Source organism: Peromyscus californicus, unplaced genomic scaffold (genome assembly GCF_007827085.1).
Source record: "Peromyscus californicus insignis strain IS unplaced genomic scaffold, ASM782708v3 Scaffold_9__1_contigs__length_137607984, whole genome shotgun sequence".
Classification (NCBI taxonomy): Eukaryota; Metazoa; Chordata; class Mammalia; order Rodentia; family Cricetidae; genus Peromyscus; species Peromyscus californicus.
This window is the reverse complement of record NW_026294617.1, coordinates 102,567,097-102,586,274: the sequence shown is the minus strand read 5'-3', so window position 1 is coordinate 102,586,274 and position 19,178 is coordinate 102,567,097. Positions and strand designations below refer to the sequence as shown.

The 19,178-nt window shown below is 35.0% G+C and overlaps 1 protein-coding gene across 2 annotated transcripts in view; it reads right to left on the bottom strand.

Annotated features, from left to right (window-relative positions):
* Positions 1-16,134, bottom strand: part of Ndst4 (N-deacetylase and N-sulfotransferase 4) — a 329,647-nt gene extending 313,513 nt beyond the window's left edge. Inside the window, exon 1 of one of the 2 annotated variants that reach the window (XM_052730558.1) lies at positions 15,483-16,134. The gene's annotated coding sequence lies outside the window, so the exon portion shown is untranslated. The remainder of the gene's footprint in view (positions 1-15,482) is intronic. The other variant, XM_052730557.1, reaches the window with a different exon arrangement.
* Between the last annotated feature and the right edge of the window lie 3,044 nt (positions 16,135-19,178).

Sequence of the window (19,178 nt, the reverse complement as noted above, 5' to 3'; positions counted from 1 at the left end):
AGCTAGTTTGTTGTGTTAGTACCACACATTGTACTACCAAGCCACAATACCCTGGGTAGTAGCTCACTTCGCCTATCAACCCAACCTTAGCAGCACTGAGAACTCAGAGCACCTGTGAGTTATTTTTTCTTTAATTTTTTTCATCTTAATTCATGGAATCACACCCTTCATTCTGTACCTAATGTGCTCAATCACTGATTTTTTTTCCGTTTCACCAGCAGTCAAAACCTTTCCTTTGTTGTTCATTCTTTTTCTAAACAAGAACACTGTCCAGATTCCACATCTCAGCAAATCAGTGCTTGTGATTTTGAAGTCAGAAGAAACATCTCAGGCTACTTACATTCATGATCCCTAGCCTTAGCTGGTCCTTTAATTCTAGTACACGTTCATACACTTTTGTTAATTTATGCAGCTTCTTCTCATGGATTATTTTTTCTTTTATGTTTCTCCATCTTCACAACTCTAACATTTCTTGCCCTTTGGCCACTCTCCTCTGCCGATCATGTGACAGAGAATGTATCAAAGACATGCATGCCCACACTATACATACTCACTCATATTCCCATTGGATAGAGTGTGCTTCTTGTTCAATGTACCTGATCAAGGTGTGCTCATTAAAGACGCTGCTAAGAGATACTGCCCACCCCGCTGGGCTGCATAACATTTTCCCCTTCCACTGAACTGTTCACACCTGTATTCTGCTGCTTTTCACATGTATCACTCACCTCATATTCCATCACTCCATTCCTTTTCATAGTGCAACAAAATCTTTTGCAATGTTATACTCACTTTCTTTTGAGCCTGCTGCCAGTAGCTTTAATGTCACTGTTTTATTAAAGTTTTTCCATAGATATGCCACCAAGAAACTCCAGGTTGAGAATTCAGTTATCAATTCCTGTTTGTTTCTGCAAATCATCAGCACTGTATACCAATCATGATCCATGACCATTCGGTATTGCAGAAAATTGGAAGCAAACAAAATTCAAAGCTCACTAGACAGGTACAGTAATTGTGATAGTGTCTATTGAAAGAACAGACCAAAGGATCAATAGAAGATAATAGTGAGTTCCTAAACAAACTCTCTGTGGAGAACTGTTCTTTGACAAGGGAACAAATGCAAATCTATGGAACAAGGACAGTCGCCTCAAGAAATGGTTCTAGAACAAATAACGTGAATATGTGAAGTATTGTGTACAAAGACCAAAGGCACTTCCCCCAAATTAACTCAAATGGATCACTTTAAAACATATTGTACACTTGCCTGAAGGTAAGTGTAAAAAGCAAACCTATAATACTACTAGAATACAAGATGGGAGAAAATCCGTATGCCCTCGGTTCTGAGAGTGCATGTAGAGGGCAGCATCAATCTATGAAACAAGGAATCGGTAAGTTATTTTAATAAAACTTTTGCTCCATGAAAGTCACTGTCAAGGATGAGCATGAAAGGTATACATTATAAGAACGTATTTTAGAGCAGGCATAACCGATATTTAAAAAAAAAAAAAACCCTCATACAAATAATTCTTAAAATTCCACAGTAAGAAAACAACCCAGCTTAAAGGGAAAAAACGGCACTAAACAGAATGTTCATGAATGAACATGCAAAGATGATCAAGATTGAGAGGTACTCCACATTCTATTCATCCTGGGTTACCTGTCATAGGAGCAATGGGATACCACAACTTACCACTTAGTGCCCAAGTCTAAATCCAAACTTCTGACCACACCACATACTGGGAAGATGTGAAACAATGGTTGCTCTCTTTAATTGCTTTTGAATGAAACATGATACGGTTACTTTGGAAGACAGTTTTAAAGTTTCTTACAAAACTAATAATTGTCTAATTTGTTCACCAGAAGTGATATTTCTTGCTTCAAATCAAATGAATTAAAACTTAAATCAACAAAATCCTCCCTATGGATGTTTAATAGAAGCTTTATTTATAGTTTACAAAATGTGGAAACTGCCAAGAAGCATTTCTATAGGTAAGAGGGTCAACTTCATCATATCTGTACAATGGGATGCTCTTTAGCAGCAAAATGATTTGTGAATCCACAAAAAAAATGCAGAGATCATTAAATATATGTTACTAAGCAAAATAAATGATATGAAAATGCTGCATGGTTTGTGTACTACATATGAGAAATTTGAGAAAGGAAAAGTATGAGAACAGAAGAAAGATTATTAGTTGCAGAGATGGGAAGGAATGAGGAGTGTACAGGGGAGGTAAGGGATGTTGAGAGTAGTGAAACTAGTCTATTGTACACTACCATTTTGGCATCTGTAAAACCATACAAATTCCAACACCATGATGCACTTTGAGTAATGGTGATGTGTCACTCTTGGTTTATTATCAAGGTTGATACCATTGGGTGAACTGTGGAGGAAATTATACCTTCTGAACAATTTTCTTAAGAATTTAAAACTGCTCTGAAAATTAATGTCTGTTAATGAAAAGAACAAATTATTTCACAGCATTTACATACAAATTTTTAGGTAGACCTTCCAAAACAACTTTGATTATTTCTAATTCATAAAACAGAATGACACTTCTCAATTTATTTTGTCATTTGTTTTATTTTGTGTATATGTTTGCATGCATGTGTGTAAACACAAGCCCTGAGATCACAGGACAACGTCTGGGTGTCAGGCTAGGTAGCAAACACCTTTACCCAACAATCCATCTCACCAGTCCCAGTAGGAGCCCACAGTGACTCCAGTTTGTGACTTGATTCCATCTTGACTCAAGGTCAGAAAGTTCAAGCTTGTCTTTACCCTTTAGGCTGGATCACATAATGTTTAACCAAAGGAATGGTTACCAGATGGTTTATTCTTCAAGGCTGGATAACAGGATGTTTTACCAAAGGCATGATAACCTGAGATGTCTTGAGAATTAAGGAGGTGTTTACATTTGTTTATGCCTTGAACCATGGTGTTCTTGAGAGGGGAAGGTCTTTTGTTCCCTTTGTCTTGGGTATAAAAAGGCTGTGAGAAATAAACTCAGGGCTGCTGTAGTATTGACCCAGAGCCCTCTCAAAGCTATCCTGTGTCACTGTCTTTTTCTTTTATGTCTACATCTCTGTTTTTCCTATCCATTGTTTCTCGGTCCTCACTCCCCTATACCAAGGACTGACAGGTAGGGCAGGATCCAGCAAATCCCAAAATAGCCTATTTGTTTTTAATTTTTTTCTACCTCAAGCTACTCTGAAGACATCCCCACAAAACATATTCTCTACTTCTGTTTCCTCTTTTCCTCTTTCACTTCTTTCATATCCTCTTTCTGAGACTACTGTACTGATCTGCGAATCTCCATTCTGAGCACAATTAGACTTTTATTTTAGGAAGAAACAAAATCAGTGATTGATTTACATTGTTTCCTGGGAGAAGAGATTATGAATACTCTCACATAAATTGTTTTTGTTTGGTCATATAGTTAATAGTTGCAAGGCCAACAAGATGGCTGAGTGGGCAAAGGCACTTACTGCCATCCTGAGAACTAGACTTTGATGGCTGGAATTGACACAGTGGACAGAGAGAATCTACTCCCACAAATTGTTCTCTAATATCCACATGCATGTGTCTGCACACTCGTGGTTGGACACACACACACACACACACACACACACACACACACACACGCACACACACACACTCTCACACACACACACTCACACACACACACACAAATACACACACACACACACACACACACACACACACACACACGCACGCACACACACACACCTATGCATACGTGTGCTTATGTACCCTGTAACAACAACTTCAAAATAAGAGAGAAATATCATTAGTTGTTGATTGATTTTACAGAGGGAAAATATGAATCGTGAATCACTCCAAGACTTGAGCCTTTCCCAGTAATGTATAGATTTTCCCTTGGGTAATTCATGTCCCCTTTGTTTAATATCATAGGAAATCCATCCTGTGACACACTCAGGAACTAAAGCAACTAGAGCACCGCACAATGAGGGAAATCATAAGGAAGACACAGCTATACATAGGTGGAGAAAATGTGCTGAGGACGAAGTAGTAATGTCTCTGTAAGACTAAGCGGACATGTAAAAAGAAATGAAACTAGGTTGCTGATTATGTGGGAAGAAAACTCAACATCTATGGTAAAATTGTAAGATTCTTGGTTAGGAAAACTCTCAAAACTGAGTACCATCATGAAGAAGAGAAAGGCTAGCAAGATGACAGATGCACACCATGGCCTTGGTGCCCAGCTGACATAGGTTATTGTTAGTGAAGAAATACAAAAGACGAAGCAAAGGAGAGCTGCAGACATTTCTACCCAACTTCCTGATGCTGTGTTTTATTTCAGAGATACAAAGAATCATCTACTTTGCAATTCCAAGAGAGGCCTGGTAGACTAGAAAACCAATATAGAAATCAAGGTAGAATTAAGTTGAGGAGGCAGGAGTGGTGAGCCAGCTGAGAACAGCTGGGAGAGTACAGAGAGAGATGGAAAGGGAAGCTTTCATAGAAATGCTGATTTTGGTGTCTTAAGGAACAAAAACACTTAACAGCCAGTGAGATCACTCCGAAAAGTGCCATGAGATTTCAGAGAGGAAGGAAATTCCCACACGCAGAAGTCATCAGAGCAGGATTTTCAGAAGGTTAGAAATTGTTTAATCAATTGCTCAAAAACACCATAATTAATTCTAACACTATGTATGTTTGTTAAATTTTTAAATGAAATAGTATGAACAAAAAGAATGAATAAGCAAATAATATCTAAACCTGGGAGAACTGGGAAGTAGGTGTGATAGGGTGCATGATATGAAATTCCCAATCAATAAATAAAGACATTATGAATAAATTAATAACAAATAGAATAATAGGCTTTGCTTTGAAGAACCAAGAGAAAAGGGAGACTTGAAGCAGAAAGGAAATCCTCCGTCCAGGGCTAGAGATGGAGTGACATGAGCAATTCCCTCCTTAAATAAATAGTGTCTTCATTTGTATCACCTTTCTCTGGACACTTAAGTTCATTCAACTTATAGCCAATGGCAATGAGGTGATTGGCACCAACTGAAGCTTGCTTTGGTCTAGCTCACTATTCATTCTTTAGAAGACATTATTCCAAGGTGTATTGATTTGTATCCTTGTTAATTGTCTCTGAAGACTAGTACAGAGGTTGTGATCCATGAAATATAAAGCACTCACTTTGCTCTTGTATTTGTATCGCCAAGTCTCTAAAAAGATAGAGACCAGTGAAGCCAGAATATAGAAATCTCAAAACCTCTAAATGAAGAGAGGAATGAAAAAGTTAATATATGGTATTTAATATAGAAGTTTCATTCAAACAAATCATATAGATCTTTCTTAAAATGCAAGTTATAAAAGTAACTGAATTTATTTTAATTGCCTTTTTGTTATGTGATTTTCATGTGTTTCTAATGGTGCTACAATTTTATTTACAAATTATTATAATAATATTTGAAACCTCCTACAAGCTTTATTTTAATAATTTTCTTTCTGAAATTATGTGTTTCTTTATCATTATAAATGAAGCTTGCCAGCATCAGAATTAACTAAAGATAGTTCTTTCTTAAAGTTAATTCCAACTATTACTCCTCCACTACTGAATGCCTATCTAAAGTCATCTAAAGTAATCAATAGAAGATTCCCAGAGAACATGTAGCTCAATCTGGGCAGTACAACTAGAGTCAACTCTGCATTGCAGAGAAAGATCTCATGAGTTTTCTTTTATTTCTTCATGGTGATGTGGCCTTATCAAGAAGATGTTTATGTAACATTCAATGCTACTGAATGAGCATGTGGCCATTGAACTTAAGTGCTAAATTAACATTATTTTGTGTATAAGGAAGTATAAATTCTAGTTAACAAAATAATTATGTAAAAACTTAAAGCATGAATATGGGGAGAGTACAACGCCTAGAGAAGTCACCTGAGGAAGGCAGCATAATCCTGGTAATGGAAAACAGTGCTGTTTCCCATTGCTGTTACACTGTATTACTTCTCTAAACAAACATAAATGTATTTTTCACTGTCTAGTAATAAGCTTATGAAGAAATGTAGTAAAATAGAAAATATTTTTTGATGATTTTTTGTAGCATAGTAGTATCCACTGTGTCTTCCTTTGACGTTTTTAATTTGCTATGTACCATCAAGGTAATTCTGTAACCAGAGAAAACATGCTTCATTTGATTACATTAGTATTTTTACTATTTTTCATACACTTGCTCTACATTTTATTTTATAAATATTTACATACTGTACAATGCAATGGCAACTTGATCATCAATGGGAAATAACATGGAAGGTAATATGTGAAACTATCTTTTAACCCAAAATTAATACAAGTGCTAACATTCTCAACTTGGAAAGAAAAAGAAAACGTATAAACTAATGAGAAGGGATTTAGAGTAATTTCAATAATTCTGTTATTTAGAGTACAGAATGGGAAAAGATCTTCACCAACACCACATCTGACAGAGGGCTGATCTCTTTAACCATCAGGGAATTGCAAATGAAAACAACTAACTTGGGCTTTTAGGAGCTCACAGAGTCTAAATCAAGAACCAGGGAGCCTGCATGGGACTGACCTAGGCTCTCTATGATAGTGTAGCTTGGTCTACTTTTGGAACATCTAACAATGGGAGCAGGGGCTGTTCCTAATGCTTTGGCTGGCTCTTGAGAACCTATTCCTCATACTAGATTGCCTTTCCCAGCCTTAATACAAGGGGAGGTGCTTAGTCTTACTGCAACTTGATATGCAATGACTTGTTAATACCCATGGGAGGCCTGCTCCTTTCTGAACAGAAGAGTAGATGTGGAGGGGGGCGGTAAAGGGGAGGTGGGGACAGGGAAGGGGAGAAGAGGAGGGAGGGGAAGCTACAGTTGGAATGTAAAATAAATTAGTTAACTAAATGTGTCAAAGGAAAAAAAATAATTTGGCTATTTGTCAGAGACAACATTGTTTCATCTGTTACTATATGACTGAAAAACTGAAGTCTAGTATTGTTAGTTGTTAGTGAACTTAATGGTGGATGTATTAAATGTAATAAGCTTGCACCAAAACCATCACTTAGCAAGTTTTATTTACTAAAAAAATGGACAATTATGAAATGTAAAATATGATGGTCATCTTCAGAACATATTTGACAACTAGTAGTTAAAGTACTCATTCTAGTTTTGGAAGAATGAGATCAGTTTAAGATATACAAATAAATACGTAGTAAGTTAAAAAATATAGTTATATCATTCTACTCCCAGTCCAGGTCCATAGCAGTAATATGTAATATAAACTTGTGAACTATATTGGTATGAGTAGTAAAGAGATGGTGATTAAGCAAGATATCTTAAGTTTTCATTGAGTAACTACAGAAATATGAAAAGAAAATTTAGGAAGAATTTTCTTCCCACTTCATATATTAACCTACTGGGGAGATAGAAGACAAGACCACCTAAGAATCACTGCATTTTGTTTCATTCTATCTTACTTCATTTTCAGAAGGGTTGTTTTCTTCATTACTTCAATTTGCACGTACATCTTCTACACCACTATGTCAGGGCATCAAGTTAGATTATTAGGAGCTTTTTCCTAATTACTTTGACTCTGATCTATACTCTGCTTTCTTTATTCTGTATGCTACATTGTTACTTTCCAAAGTCAAGATGAATTTATATTAAAATATTCATCAATGAAGTTTGACCCTTTCATTAGATTATCAGTATTCATACTGATGCAAATACAGTAGAGAGTATGGTAAGTTATACCTTATTTTTCCAAGTGAAGAGCTTTGGGAAGAGATTGGAAACAGCCAACCTCCATCACTTAAGGAATACTTTAAAGAGGAGCAAATGCTATACTACATCTCAAAGCAAGATTTCTGATGCCTGTAATTAAAACTTAATTCCATAATTTGAAATGGTTGAAGTTTCCAAATTTGCTAGTATTTTTAAAATTTATTTTTCACATTTTACCTTCCAGCAATTCTACAAAGGATGCAATATCACTCCATTCACAGGGCCTGAACTCTTGGCACAGAAATTTTTACTAATCTTCAGAACGACTTATTCACAAGAAGTGCTAGCCAGACTTAGAACCAATATCGAGTGATTTAGAAGTTATTGTTTTGATACCTTATGCTAGATCTTAATATTTATTTTTAAAACTAATTTATGGCTTGCATGACTGTATGTCTTAATACAGCTTACATTCCAAAATTATTCAAATAATTTATATAAACAACTAAAATTTCATAGAAAGCACAGATATTTTTATCAATGTCTTATTTGCATATCTTAGTTACTGAACTGTCTCAAAAGACCAACAAAACACCATGTTTAAATTTAAAAAAATTAAGCCTTCATATAGACATTATTTTCATCACTTCATATTTCTAAAGATGTTAGATACTATATAAATAACATTTCTATGAAATTCTAGGTTCAGTACTAGAGTCAGGTGGACAGAGTGCTTACTCAGAAACATTTTTATATTAAAATCATAACATGAAAAGTAGTAAGAAAACTTAGAAGTTACCATATATCTGTTCCTTAAGGCAGAACTTGCTTTTTCTGTTTTCCAATTGGGTAGATCAACCTGTGTTGGTTGATTTGATTGAGCACAATCTCAACAATTTCTGGAATGTATCACTTTTCTTGATACTATATAGAAACACCTTCCCTCTATCTTTCATATCTTGGGTTGAAGGTATCCCAGAGTACAACACTTATGCCTTCAACAAGAAATGCATCTATACTGGTCCTTTGTAGCACCTTTTCTTCAAGTATCACCATTTGACGCACTGCTTAGTACATGGCATGACTCCTGTGTGTTCCTCATGCTTTTTATTAATCAAAACCACACTTCCAGTCTACTTTCTAAGCATTCTCACTGCTAGAAAGCTCAAGTTAAATTGGAATGGAGGACTAACACAGGAATAACAATTATACCATGAGGTAATTGGCCCTGGGATATAACTAAATGGGACAGAAGAGTGGTGCCTGGGTCAGTATTGAAGAAAGGAATGTCAGAAAAGACTGTACAAAGTATAAGGCCTTAGGAACCTGAGACTGACAGACAGACCAAATGATGTCAGATCTGGGCTAAACAGGATTATTGATAAGATTATTGATAATCGTTCCCTTGGTACTGACACTATGATTTCATTAACACCTTCTAAAGCAGTGTTAGTGATATAGTAAATAGACTTATTCTAGTTTTGCCTCTTATTGGGCTTGAAATACTTTGTAATTGGTGATATATATATATATATATATATATATATATATATATATATATATATATATTTCCATATTCAATAATTATACTTATCCTTCTGGATCATTTTTTAACTCCACTCAGATAACTGAATGATATGTTTAGAAATTTTTCTCATTCTCCTACCAATTTGTTTCATGTTTCAACAATATCATTAGCTTTTAGAATATACAAACAGAAACATGGTCTAAGGTAATTTATGTTGATATTAGTTTTTAAGTACTCAGAACTGAAAACAATAGAAGCAAAATTGAAAACTCTATTTTGTAAAATTACATTGGTAAATTTCCCATTCTCCAAGAAATAATACAAACTGTGCCTTAGCCTAAACTCCTCCATGCAAATCCTCAGAACTTGGAAGGATAACCAATAAGCAGAGACAAATTCTAGTCTTCCATCTTGTATATTATAAAAAACATTGCTAGCACTAATCACAGTTTTTCCTATGAGGAAAAAATAATCATTCTGTTGAGTTCAGTACTCAACGTTGAAATAGATTTTCAGTATGAAGGCTTATTAGAAGAGTATTCAACCGGGCGGTGGTGGCGCACGCCTTTAATCCCAGCACTCGGGAGGCAGAGCCAGGTGGATCTCTGTGAGTTTGAGGCCAGCCTGGGCTACCAAGTGAGTCCCAGGAAAGGCACAAAGCTACACAGAGAAACCCTGTCTCGAAAAACCAAAAAAAAAAAAAAAAAAAAAAAAAAAAGAAGCGTATTCTATCTATATATAATTTTCAATGTATACCTTTGATTCTCCACCTTTATTCATCTTTAGAGGACTCATGGCCACTTCCCTTTCTCCCACCAGAATATAATCCTCAGGAAAATGGGTGTTATTTGTTCTACTACATTAAATAGCATCTATTACATAGTAAAGAAAATAATACTTATTATCATAATCACTATGAACATGAGTGAACAAAAATTAAAGCCTTTTTACTCCTCCGTGAAATGAGAACTATGAAAAGATAGAGGAATAGAGTAATTTAAGTACTAAATTGAGTCCAACTTCAATTAGTCAATTTTTACATCATTTTCGTGGTTCTTAAGAAAAATGCCTTTTTTCTGAGGGAAGCTTCTTTCCAAACAGAGATATGAAGCACCATATACTTGAAGCGATTGAATAAATATAATTTACACATAAATTTTTGTTTTTACTTTATCTTTTAGAATATGTGAACTCTTCTTTGTAATGACATAAAATTTATGGAAAGATGGTTTGAGAAGCAGATCAAATTTAAATTCTAATTTTAATTATTCATTTGCACTTTAGAGTAATGAACAGAATTAGGACTTTTGTATGCATTTGTTAGGAGCATATGCATCACTGCATCTGTTTCCGCCCCTTGTATTAGTCTCTAGTGTTGCTATATTTACTTCTGAGGTTTAAATGATTTTTTAATGTAGGCGTGAAATACTATTCAGTGCATCAAGAACTCTTTAGAAAAGTCTGATGAAATATGACAAATTTTGTGGATCAGCAGTCTACAGTTGAGTTTCTGATTCAGGAATGGAGTCAAGCCAAACTATCTAAATGTATACAATAGCTTTCCCTCCCATCGTCTTCTCCCATTAGCGTGGCAATTGGTCTTTGGGCTGCATGTGAATGTTAGCATGTTTGTTACTAAATATAAAAATGATTAATAATGGCTGTTTAAACAACAATTACAATGATTATTTGCTTTTATTATTTTATTTTTAACTCTATAGTGCATTTGGTGTGGGAAAATATGCTATGGGAGCATATGCACAGAGAACAAAGAACTGTATATAAAGTTATTTAGAAAAGTAAATTGCCTATCAACATAGCAGGAGAAGAGCTGTTAGTTATGTTGAGAGCTACTTTTCTGGTGCTAATTTCCCATTTTATCTTACTTTCCTCCTTATTGCTTTAACTAACTTTCTCCGTGCATTTCCCACTTACTCTGTGTTCACACCAGGTCTTTATATATGTGCTGTCATGTTAAACATGAGTGATTTACCCACCAGCTACATAAGAAAGCACTAAACACGTCATGGCAAAAGTGAGTAGGAGGGGCATTCAGAAAGAAGCAAAGAAGAACAAATGGGAAACAGAGAGAAAGAAAAGCAGGGGAGGACAGAATCAAAGCAAATGAAGAATAAAGGGAAGAAAGACTAAGTGGTGTAAAGGCGAAAAGACAGTGAGGGCAAAGAAAGCGTCCGAGGCAATGTAGACCTACATTTACTTTTTGTGTGAACATACTGAACCCGGTCTGTTGACTTTCAACTTCTACATAGTTATAGTTGAAGATTATTAAATAATTTTAATAAGGACTAGAGGTAAAAGCAATAAACCTCTTGCTTAGTATGTGTGTGTGTGTGTGTGTGTGTGTGTGTGTAAAATAAAAATCTGTGTTTGAGTCTCAGCACCACAAGAAAGAAATAAAAGCATGGAAAAGAAAAACAAAAGCCGATAAATATTGATGGGAAAAACTGAATTTCTGTACTTCTAACTTAGGAACATGAAGTGTTTGTTTATGCTGTGTGATTATGCCTGTTACTTTGTTAAATTCTGCTTTATTTATTGCACTTCTCAAACATTTCAAACAAGGATCCTTATGAATAGTAGGGTAAGATTTTGGAACAAAAATTTCAGTTCTAAAACTTAATAATATTCTTATCTATCTTGTTTTCAAAAATACCCTGAATACATCAAGGACTATTTTCAAGCATTTGGCCAGAAGTTATTTTAACTCTGTGTGTTTTCAGAAACACTTCCTTAGGGTCAAGTAATTAATATTGTTTATTCATTTACAGTTCACAAAATGACTTATGTAAGTTTTTTTTTGAAAAAACTTACAAAATACAATATATTTATATTAACTAAGAAGGACACAAGAAAGTCATTATTGAGTTTGTCATCGTGTAAGTCATTTGGTTATAACCTGTGTCACGGCTGAACTGTCTTCATACTAAGGGATACAACAGATCATAAACACACAATGGAAATAAATGTATCATGTAATATCTGTACAACCTTTTACAGGTATAAATGTAGAGGGAGTTACTTTTTTCATCTCAAAACTATTCTCATCTCAAAAAACTATTTATTTTGAGATATCTGATACTTCAGTGAATTTGATATTAATTATCAGACTGTCTGGAGTTTGGGGGGAAATCTATCAATTCAATATTATTGCTTAAAGAAATATTTTTGTCTAGCCTACTATGCGGTATCAGCCCTTAGAAATTAGATAAAGGAAGCTTGGCAAATACTGCGTGTGCATAAGTTCTTCATTATCATTGACTGCTCTGAATGCTGAAGCTTGAAGAAAGCAAGGCAAAAGGCGAGCACACTTAACACTTGGTATCATGGCATCGCTAAAACTTTCCCAAGTGTTAAGGAAAGGTCGGCTGCCTGCTACATCGTGATGGCCAAAGGCAACAGCTCAGTGTCTGGCACCTGACCCATTTCTCTCGCTTTGTGAACTTAAAATAAATATCAGACAACATCTCCTTCTGCTCGTTATCTGGGGGAGCATAAGGAATGAGAGTTTACCTTTTCTTGTCTAGCTACAACCCCATGAAAGTCTTTGGTATCTCTCCTTTTACTGGATCTTTTCTAGGCTGGTTACTTGAATAAAACCTTGAAGTTCTTTGTTTTGGCACACATCCATATACAGCACTTCTGATCTCTCTGCCATTCCAAGCTGGTACTTGGATGAGGCAGCTCATCACTCCTTTACTTCCCAGTACATATTGTGTTTTATGGGGTTTATCACATATATATGGTTTCATCTGTATACATGATTTTATTCTAGCAACCTTTGATAAAGAAGAAACCTTAGCTCCTTTACAGTCTTGCTTTAGTCTGACAATATATTTGCTCCTGAAATGTCCCAGTTTGTACAGGTTAGACTTAAAACATAATGCATTATCAATAAATTTCAGCCCAGAAAAAAAAAATAGCCTTCTGGGTGTATAGCTCCTTAGGCCTGGCTGACAGCCAAGACTGATATTCTAGCTTTACTTTATAAGTTTCCCCAGCTGCTTTCCAAATCTGGAGAGGCAGCATCAGCCAGAACCTTCTAGTTTGAACACAGTATGCTAAATGCTTCTCTGTTCTCCCTGAGTAGTTGCTACTAAATGAAATAGAGTATTATGGGATTTTATTCTCACAGGCTACTTTCCCACTCATAAAGAAAGTGGGAGGAGATCACAGATACATTAAACTTCTTGGCAACAACTCTTGTTTGGATTAGAAACGTTTATTTAGTAGCATTTAAAAAATACTACTTCTGGTATTGAGATTAATTAAGGATTTGAGGTATTTTTTTTAATATGATCATGGCATGCCTTCTTGGAGGAAGAATTAGTAGGTATCAGATGTAACAGTTTTCATGCCAGACAAAATCTAAGACTTGTTTCCTCAGGTGAATATATATACGTGTATTCCATATGAACTTCTATTTTGATTTTCACATATTAAAAGGCAAAACTATGTTCTACATATTTATATTCAGATGGATTTCTCATTGATTTGTTAAAAATAAAATGTAATAAATATTTATGAAAGTTTCTTTTGCCTAAGACTTATGTCTGAAATGTGTCTGTATTTTCCCATCAAGGATGACTTTCATGCTCTAGTTTGAAAGCAGTACACATTGCAGTTTTCTCACTAGGTTTCCCCAAAATCTTCACCTGTCCATATGCATATTATAGAAGCATTAGCCTCCTAAGGTTGCCGGAGGATTCTTTACTGAAAAACGGCAGCAATCACAGTGAGTTCAAATGTCTAGTTCTGTACTGAGGGAAACATAAATGGCTTATTTTTCCTCATTCAACATATGTTTTTAGGAGTACTGGTCAGAGAATTAGATCCTTCTGGCCAGTGATTGTGTATGCTTGATGTATACTTGCTTCATGGAAGCAAACAAAGCAAAGTAGGTTTTACTACCTGTGTTTCTGGATATGGTTACCTGGAACAATTCTGGTAAAAATATGAAAATAGTTATTTTTATCTGAAATAAAACCCATTAAAGCCATTTAAGGAGAAGTCATTGCCCCTTGGTTTGGGAGATATTCAAGCAATTTTAATAACTTCTGTCTTCACCAGTTTCCTCCTGTATCAAGAAATACAGGATTTAAACTATGAAGTTGACAAGAGAGTGGCTAGCTAAAGCCTGAATTATAGAAATACGTCAATATCCTGAAACATAATTAATATTAAAACAACTAAGACACTAAGTTAATGAATAGACTCTGAGAAAAGACATTATGAAGGCACGCAAAGGAGATGATGAACTGATGAAACTTTCTCAGAGCTAATTAAGGTTCAGAACAGAGTCTATCATAATAAACAACACATCACTTCTAAACACTATTACAGAAACTGAAAACTATCATTTTATAATTAGGACAAGTTAAAAGGAAGGCAGTTCCTAATATTTTTAAACTTCAATTTCTTCTGACATACATATTGGGAATGCTAACTAAAATCAACTTTAAACATCTCCTGTTTTCCAACTTGTTTTGTCCAAGGGACTTTGGAGGTGTGTTTGGGTATGACACTGAGCTGCTTGCTCATGTCCTCCTCACAATCTAGAATATGAATATGACATTCATTTATAACAGGAACTAGGGGATAACATCTATTTTATTATAAACAGTGTATGACTGTGTCATACAGTGTGTGCCAGCTGTTTCTCTTAAGAATGCCATCAAGACACAGAACATATAAATCTCAGGTCTCAAGAAGAAGAATTCTCATCTTGGGCAATTTGCATGCCATGTTCCCAGTAATACTTCCCAGGTAACATTTAAAACACCAGCCACAGTTACTAGGAAGGTTGAGTTTGCAAAATTGGTGATTTCAGTAGGAACAGGACTAACCTGTTATCAAGGGAGGGGTTTTGGGTGCAAATGTCAGGGTAAGTGCTTAAAATTATTTTGCTGTTGCAGTTCCTTTTACACAGCAGGACAGTATGTTCTATTTACAGGGCAAATATAACTTCTATAAAGCATACTGACAGGTATGTACACACATGCCAGAAAGAGAGATTGAATTTGGCTCTAAAAGTATCTGCTTCTATATAAATTTACACACACACACACACACACACACACACACACACACACACACACACATACACACACACACACAAAACTTTAGTGCAGTTAACTTGTTTATGAAGTTAAGCTACACATACCCAGTCATTGTCAATTTCAACAAATTAGGGCAGTAACTTACCTAGAGAAGCATCTCAATATATTTTTTTCTTTTGCTAACTTGAATTTATCCGGAGTTAGGAAATGAGATATCCAGAATTCAGGTTGACTTGGCTCCAGGTTAATTAGCGGAGCTTTCAGTTTGTGCCATCTGCCTCAACAGGATTCCGGGAGCACTCTTCAGCTCCGGGGCTGGTGTCTGAACACTTCCAGCAGTCCTTTTATTTATACACACATTGTCCTTTTCAAAACAAGCAGCCAGCTGGAATGATTCAGACCTCTGTTCAGCACACCGTTAAAATGCAGCTTCCTTCTCGGACACGAGCATTACACCAGGGAGCAGACTGGGTACAGCAAAAAGGCTATGAGAACTATTTAATCACCGGAATACCAGCTGCTCCTGTCTGCTGCTGCGACTGCTGCTGAGCCTCTTGCTTAGCTGGAGTCGGTCTTTCCCTCCCTCCCTCTTTCTCTCATATCTCCAGAACTATGAAGGCAGCTCTGCCGGGTTATGATTGGTAGAAAGAGCCAATTCCTTCAGCTAATCATCCTCAAGACTTTCAAGGACCTGAAGCTGTTGTGATGTCATCCAGTCAGTGGGATGTTACACATGAACACATTCCAGCAGAAGCTAATTCAACAACCGGCTGCCTTCCCCTCACACAACACTGATTGATTGGGTGCTCCTTGTGGATTTGTATAATCTTTCATTGTACAGTTGGAATATTTCCTGCAAAATCTGAGCATAGCATTCCACTTTGCAACTATGTCACCGTATCAACTGTTGTAGTGGGCTAATAAAAGTTCATGAGGGGCTCTCTGCTCTGAATATGTGCCAGCCAAAGACTCAGTTCCAAACGAAACAAAATCCAGCAATGAGCAATAGAAAACTTGGAGAAATATCTGTGAGCTACCAAATCCTGGGAGTTATAATATTATATCCATGTGTTATAAGTAAGAACAGATATATGTGTATAACTATGTACTGTTTATTTATTGAGGTGAAATATGAATTACTATGGGAAACCATATTTCTATTTCTCAAACTTTAAAATTATTTCCATAAATATAAGTTGATGGTGTTCTTTGCTGACTACTAACTCTTGAAAACACATAAAGTGATGTTAAAGTATGTTTGTGTACTTTATGTAAGGTCTTTGTACTTTTTGCAATAGAATGTATATACAGAGGTAAAGTATTTGCAGTGATGGTCCTTTGCAGACTATGTGGTTCTTTTTTATTAAGTGTCTTCTTTGGTCCCAATTATTTAATTAAATAGAACAACACACAAACATAAATGAAGATTTGTTTCAATGCAAAATAGGGCTGCAAACTCTTCTCTATGTCATAGTTTTCTGGTGTGTGCGTCTTCAGTTATACGTGGTGCATGTAGTGTTGGAGCAATTCAGTAAAAACCTATGACTACAGGTTGAGAGGTGGATGGCAATAGAAAAGCCATTAAAGCTAGTATTTATGTTATAACCTGCATCATATATAATTGGTGTTAATGTATGCATAGCATGTGTCTGCTAGTTGCAGATGCTCAGATGCACAGCAAGTTGAGGAAAAACATACCTGCCAATATTGCAAAAGTATTTAAAAGTTATTTATAAACAGCAAATACAATCTAGGAAATGGTGAATTGTATGTCCATTAGTTTTCAGGTAAATAGGAAAATAAATATTAAAGAAAAGTCTCTGATTATAAAAACCTTCAAAAAGGGTTCAGGAATGTCTCCTTACTTGCTATCAACATGTGGGTGGCAAAGATGCATTTGAAGGTCAAGGCAGAATTTTCATGCTGATACCCACTAAATTTGAACTGGATGATTGAACCCAGGGCCTTGCTAGTAAAGCAGCCCGCCTTGCCACTCTACATCCTCTCAGTCATAGGTTTTCTTTTTCTTTTATTTAATCACGTTCATTTAGTATCGTAAGCTCTTGGTAAATTGCTTAAGTGAAAGGATGTTATTGCAGAATACTTGAGGTCATTACGCCATTGCTGTATCTCTATTTCAGAAGCCAATAAAGAAGCGATGGCATGCGAATGGATGCACTTACTGGAAGTAAATGACAGCTCAGTTACTCTCACTACCAAACTATCCCATAAAAACGTGGAGCAGGATTTATAGCCTTGGTATGGTGATGAAGGTGAACGGTGGAGAATAATTACAAAGGAAATAAGTTGATCAGGTGATTTTTTTTTCTCTCGCATTAGTCGACTTAGTGTTTTCATTTGAAGATACATACCAGTTTCTCAAGTGAAATTATAAATACTATTTGAGTACTTTGACTATGGAAGTGTTATAGTGTTAAAGTCAGTTCTAAGACACAAGATATTATTTATGAAGTATCAATTATAATAAAAATATCCAAAGATAGAAAATTAAAATTATTCATAGGAAAAGAAAAATACCAATTAATTGACATTTTCTTTTTATTAAAAATAGAGTAAATATTTAGGACAGAGTATAACACAATATTTATAAATGAATTCAAAACCACCAAAAAAAAATTTATTTTTCTGAAGAAAGCTGGAGAGATTCAAACATCCAGACTAAATGATGAATATAAAACAATCCCCAAAGTAATTTGTAAATGATATTTTTCATATAAATTGCCTTTGCATATTGTATTCTCCTATGGTTACAAGTGAACTTACAACTCATGAAAATATTACCTATTGTATTTTGTAACTTGTCTTGTGCAAGAAATAAAGATAATGACTGTGTGCTTTGTGATGGGAATGTGCTAATAAGAGAGAATACAAAAAGGAATTATTTGCTGAAGCTTTGGTTTGTTTGTTTGTTTGTTTGTTTGTTTAGATCAACTACCCTGAGTTACATAATACATCGGCCTTGAATTTGAGTCAGGTATAACATTTATTCCACTAGTTTATAATAAGATACAGTATGCAAAGCACTTAACTTACTGCTATAGTTGAATAACAGAAAATAGATGCTCTTAATTTTGTTTTGACATCGTGTTAAAGACAATCTAATTTTCTCTTATTCACTAAGTCTAAATTTAAACTAAGATATCAGTGGATCTTTACTAACTTGAGTTCAACATATTGTACCAGTCAGGATTATAATTCCACAAAATATGCTTTCTGGTTGCTTCAGTGAGATGTGAATTCTTTAACCAGCTCAAAATCTCTTTGTTCAACTCAGTTTCCCTTAAGCATAGCATTTCAATACCCAGTGGTATTTCAACAAAACAGTAAAAATGTATGTATGTCTTAAGCATTATTTAGAAATTAAAAACATAAAAAAGAATACATTGTTTACTATCCATTTAAAATAAATAAATACAAATAATAAAAGCCAAATATACAGTATTCTAATAATATATACTTTCTAATATGTTGACATCAATGTCTTTAGTTTTTTTTTTTTTTTTTTTTTTTTTTTCTGGTGACAAGGTCTCAAGATGTGGCCCTAGCTTGTCCAGAACCTTCTATGTAGTCTAGGCTGGCCTAGTTCTGTCTCTTGAATGCTGGAAATAAAGATATATTCTATCACTGGCTCAAAGCTTTTCTTTCAAAGGAAGGTTATTATTTTTGCTCATTTGTTTGCTCTTGTCAAGTTAATTTATTGGGAAAGTGAAATTGAGAGGTTAGTCACAATTTTAGAAGACTTCATTATAAATGTAGAATATTAAATAATTTCAAGATTTAACAGCATTCTTTGTTATTATTAAAAATGTTTAAATGCAGT